At 28.0% G+C, this 6,000-nt stretch overlaps 1 non-coding gene across 1 annotated transcript; it reads left to right on the top strand.

Moving 5' to 3' along the window:
• The first annotated feature begins 4,836 nt into the window (after positions 1 to 4,836).
• LOC140971935 (small nucleolar RNA R71) lies at positions 4,837 to 4,947 on the top strand. Its single transcript, XR_012174408.1, has one exon. It is a non-coding gene; the product is annotated as a small nucleolar RNA R71 (small nucleolar RNA).
• Positions 4,948 to 6,000: the final 1,053 nt, after the last annotated feature.

The following is a 6,000-nucleotide window of genomic DNA, read 5'->3' as shown; positions in this document are numbered from 1 at the left end:
TATTATTATTATTATTATTATTATATATTTCAATTATTTTGGGAAAACTGAAAAAACCGACTTAGATAGTCACGGAGTACCGTTATCCGCCACTTAACCGGGAAATGAACTAGAATCTGCAAAAACAAAATGAAAATATCAAACAACTATTGTGGATCATATAAAGGCATAAAATCATCATTAAGAATTTCATTTTCTATAAAAGGCTTAAGTCTTTGCCCATTAACTTTAAACACGTCATTATTTTTAGGATTTTCAATATCAACAGCACCATGAGGATAAACAAATTTAACTATAAATGGTCCTGACCATCTCGATCTTAGTTTTCCTGGAAATAAATGCAAACGAGAATTATAAAGTAAAACTTTTTGTCCAATTTCAAATGACTTTCTGATAATATTTTTATCATGAAAGGCTTTATTTTTATCTTTATAAATATTTGAATTTTCATATGCATCATTTCTTAATTCTTCTAGTTCATTTAATTGCAATTTTCTTAATTTAGATGCATCATCTAAATTAATATTAAATGCTTTAATTGCCCAATAAGCTTTATGTTCAAGTTCATCCAGTAAATGACAATGCTTACCAAAAACTAACCTATACGGTGACATCCCTAATGATGTCTTAAATGCAGTTCTATATGCCCATAATGCATCTGTTAATCTTCAAGACCAATCTTTTCGATTTAGATTAACTTTTTTTTTCTAAAATTTGTTTTATTTCTCTATTTGCAAGTTCAACTTGACCATTACTTTGAGGATGATATGTGGAAGAAACTTTATGTGTAATGCCATATTTTCTTAACAAAGAAGAAAATGATTTATTTATAAAATGACTTCTCCCATCACTAATTATTGCTCTAGGTGTTCCAAATCGACTAAAAATATTTTTTTTAAAAAAATTTTATAACAACTTTATGATCATTAGTTTTACATGTAATTGCTTCAATCTATTTTGAAACATAATAAACAGCGACTAAAATGTACGTATATCCAAAAGATAATGGAAATGGACCCATAAAATCTATCTCCCAACTATCGAATATTTCAATAATTATGATTGGATTTAAAGGCATCATGTTTCGGTTTGAAATTGATCCAATCTTCTGACAGTTTTCACAAGATTTGCAAAATAAATACGTATCTTTGAATAAAGAGGGCCAATAAAATCCACAGTGTAAGATTTTTGTAGCTGTTTTATTTGATGAAAAATGACATTCACATGCTTCAGAATGACAAAATTTAATAACATTACTTACTTCATTGTCGGGCATGCATCGTCGAAAAATTTGGTCAGGACAATACTTAAACAAGTAAGGATCATCCCAATAAAATTTTTAACTTCTATCAAGAATTTATTCTTATCCTGTGAATTTCAATGAGAAGGCATTTTATTTGTCACAATAAAATTTACAATGTTAGTAAACCAGGACATAATAGTAGCATAAAACAACTGATCATCTTGAAAATTTTCATTTATTGGTATTTCATTATGAGATGATTCAGTCATTGTTCTACATAAATGATCGGCTACGACATTTTCTTTTCCTTTTTTATCTTTAATTATAGTATCAAATTCTTGTAAAAATAAAATCCACCGTATTAATCTTGGCTTAGCATCTTGTTTATTTGATAAATATTTTACGGCAGAATGATCAGTGTACACAATAGTAGTAGAACCAATTAAATAAGATCGAAACTTATCTAATGCAAATACTACTGAAAGTAATTCTTTTTCAGTAGCTGAATAATTTATTTGGGCACTATTTAAAGTTCTACTAGCATAATAGATTGCATACGGTTTTCTTTCTTTTCTCTGTCCTAGCACAGCTCCTATAGCATAATCACTTGCATCACACATTAATTCAAATGGTAAAGACCAATCTGGAGGTTGTAAAATAGGTGATGTAATTAAAAGATTAATAATTTTTTTAAGAGCATTTTCACATTTCTGAGTCCATTCAAATGTGTATCTTTTGTTAAAAGATTCGAAATCGGTTTAGATATTATGCTGAAATGTTTTATAAACCTTCTATAAAAACCTGCATGACCCAAGAATGATCGAACTTCTTTGACCGTTTTTGGTGATGTTAAATTAGCAATAACATCAACTTTGGCTTTATCAACTTCAATTCCTTTTTCAGATATCACATGACCTAACACAATCCCAGATTTAACCATGTAATGACATTTTTCCCAATTTAAAACAAGATTTTTTTCTTCACATCGTTTTAATACTTCTTCTAGGTTTTTAAGACAATTTTCAAATGAGTTTCCAAAAACAGTTATATCATCCATAAAAACTTCTACAAATTCTTCAATCATATCACTGAAAATACTTAACATGCATCTTTGAAAAGTAGCCGGAGCATTACATAAACCAAATGGCATTCTTTTAAATGCAAAAGTTCCGAAAGGACAAGTGAAAGTAGTTTTTTCTTGATCTTCTAATGATATAGGTATTTGATAATACCCCGAATACCCATCAAGAAAACAGTAATAAGAATTTCCTGCTACTTTTTCTAGAATTTGATCTAAAAATGGTAGTGGGAAATGATCTTTTCTAGTTGCATCATTTAATTTTCTATAATCAATACACATACGCCAACTAGATGGAATCCTAGCTTGTAATAACTCTCCCTTTTCATTTTTTATAACAGTGATGCCTGACTTTTTAGGTACTACTTGTGTTGGACTTACCCATTTACTATCTGAGATTGGATAGATAATTCCAGCGTCTAATAGTTTTAATACTTCATTCTTAACAACTTCCTTCATATGTGGATTTAACCTTCTTTGTGGTTGTTGATATGTTTTAGCATTTTCTTCCAAATGAATTTTATGTGTGCAAATTAAAGGATTTATACCTTTTATATCTTTCAAAGTCCATCCAATTGCATTTTTATATTTCTTAAGTAATTTAATTAAATCTTCTTCTTGATTTGGTAGAAGAGTGGAAGAAATTACAACAGGAAATGTTTTATTTTCACCAAGAAATACATATTTCAATTCGAATGGTAAAACTTTTAATTCAAGTTTTGTATTATCATCTTTTTTAAAATTATTTTCAGACTCAAAACATTCTATTGAAAAAACTTCAGATTGTTGATTTAAGTTTTCTTCTTGTATATTTTCTTCCATAATTGTTTCAATTTCATTATCATATTCATTTTCATTAATACTTGGTTGTTTACATAAATTGAACACATTAAGTTCTAGAGTCATATTTCCAAAAGACAATTTCATTATTCCATTTCGACAATTAATTAAAGCATTTGAAGTTGCTAGAAATGGTCGTCCCAATATTACTGGAATTTCATTATGTACTTCTATTGGTTGTGTATCCAAAACAATAAAATCTACAGGATATATGAATTTATCAACTTGAACCAACACATCTTCTACAATACCTCTAGGTATTTTGATTGACCTATCCGCCAGTAAGAGAGTAACAGAAGTGGGTTTTAATTCTCCTAAATTAAGTTTTTCATAAACTGAATAAGGAAGTAAATTCACACTTGCTCCCAAATCTAACAAAGCTTTTTTAATTTTATTTTCTCCAATAATACATGAAATTGTTGGACAACCAGGATCTTTATATTTTAAACTAGAATTATTTTGAAGAATAGAACTTACTTGTTCAGCCAAGAATGCTTTCTTCTTCACATGCAATTTTCTCTTCACAGTACATAAGTCTTTTAAAAATTTTGCATATGAAGGTACTTGTTTAATAGCATCTAATAATGGAATATTTATCTTTACTTGTTTAAAAACTTCATAGATATCAGAATCATTTTTTTGTTTTTTATGATTTGTTAATGCATGAGGAAATGGTGGAGGTTTATTTGATTCATTTACTATTTCAGATGATTTATCATTCAACATATTATTTTTAGAATTTAAGGTATCATCATTCTCAAAAGTATCAGGATTATCATCCTTACTCTTTGATTTTAAATGATCCTTGTTTTCATTACTATATGGATCATTAACTATTTTACCACTTCTAAGGGTAATAACAGATTTTATTTGATCAATTTTTTCATTTTTTAATTCTTGATTTTGATTTTTAGGATTAGGTTGAGGTTGAGATGGAAATTTTCCTTTTTCATGAATATTAAGTGCAGATGCAAATTTTGCAAGAGTTTCTTTCAAATCAGTCATAGATTGACTGTTTTGAATATTGATAGATTCTTGCTTTTGGATAAATGCATGAATTACATCTTCAAAGTTTTTTCTTGGAGGTGTAACATAAGGAATATAACCTTGATGATTTTGGTTATTTTGAAAATATTGTTGTGAGGGTTGTGCATTATTATCATTCCTCCAACTAAAATTAGGATGATTTTTCCATCCAGGATTATATGATGTTGAAAAAGGATCTAGTATTGGTTTTTTATAATTGTTAACATAATTTGCTTGTTCATGGAGACATTCTTTAAATGAAGGTAATGTTGGACAATCTTTTGTAGCATGATCATGTGTATCACATATATGACAAACAATTTCTTGAATACTTTTTAATTGACCACTCTTTTTCATTTCTAATGACTCAATTTTTCTTGCTAAAGATGCAAGTTTAGCTTGAATATCTATATCATCTTTAAGATTATAGATACCACCCCCATTTGTTGAATTATTGATTTTAGTTGTTGGTGGTTCTATTGTGCCTATATTATCCCAATTTTGAGCATTTTCTGCTAATGAATCCAAATACTCCATAGCTTCATTTGGGTTTTTATCTTCAAAAGTTCCATTACACATGAATTCTATCATTTGCCTATCTTTAGGTATTAGACCTTCATAAAAGTGAGAAACTATTCTCCATGTTTCAAAACCATGATGTGGGCATGTATTAAGTAATTCTTTATATCTATCCCAACATTGATAAAATGTTTCTCCTTGTTTTTGAGAAAAAGTAGTAATTTGTCTTTTAAAAGAGTTTGTTCTATGGGAAGGAAAAAACTTTTTGAGAAATTGTTGTTGCATTTCTTCCCATGATCTTATTGAACTTGATCTCAAATTTTGTAGCCATGTTTTAGCTTTATCTTTTAAAGAAAAAGGGAAAAGCTTTAATCGAACTATATCCATGCTACAATTTTGATCATTATAAGTGTTACAAACTTCCTCAAATTCTCTTAGATGTAAATATGGATTTTCAGAATCTAAGCCATGAAAATTTGGTAAAAGTTGAATAATTTGAGGTTTAAAGTTGAAATTAGATGCATCAGGAGGAAAAACTAAACAAGATGGGGCACTAGTTCTAATAGGGTTCATATGGTGCCTAAGTGTTCTTAATTGATCATGTTCTTGATTATTATTATTATTATTGTTATTATTGTTATCATTATCTTGATTATTTGAATTATCATCCATGTTTAAATTATTTTCAGATACTCGAATAAGTCTACCACTTTTTTTTCGACTCCAAATACTCATACAAAAAAAAAACAACACAATACTTATAAATAAAACATAATTAACAAATATAAACTTAATTTATACCTCACCGGCAACGGCGCCCAAAAACTTGCTACTACTTAAATTATAATTCACCCAAGTGTAGGTTGTCTGCAAGTAATATATTTCGTAAGTACATGATCGATCCACAGAGTGGTTATTTTAAGTTTAAATTTATTAATTTATAGATTACCAAATGCAAGAACGAAGTTTACAAATTATAAATTTTGTCAAGGCTCGAGGATTTATTCTTGGTTTATGCAATATTGTTTAACTAAAAGTAAAACAAAAGAAACCACCATAAATAATGGTTCCAAGAAAATTAAATATTTAAACACACACCTAATATAATATAGTTCCCACTATTGAAAATACCGAATTCATTGATAGTTTATATATGGTACCTATGATTATATATATAACTATATAAATATATAACTGCATAAAATAAATGTTAAATTAAATCATTATATTTCATTTAGAACAACCGGCAGAGCCACGCTATTGCCTAAATGAAATATATGATTTAATAAGTTAG

Source organism: Primulina huaijiensis, chromosome 2 (genome assembly GCF_012295235.1).
Source record: "Primulina huaijiensis isolate GDHJ02 chromosome 2, ASM1229523v2, whole genome shotgun sequence".
Lineage (NCBI taxonomy): Eukaryota > Viridiplantae > Streptophyta > Magnoliopsida > Lamiales > Gesneriaceae > Primulina > Primulina huaijiensis.
Note: the sequence above shows the minus strand (reverse complement) of the source record. Positions and strands in the feature narration are given on the sequence as shown.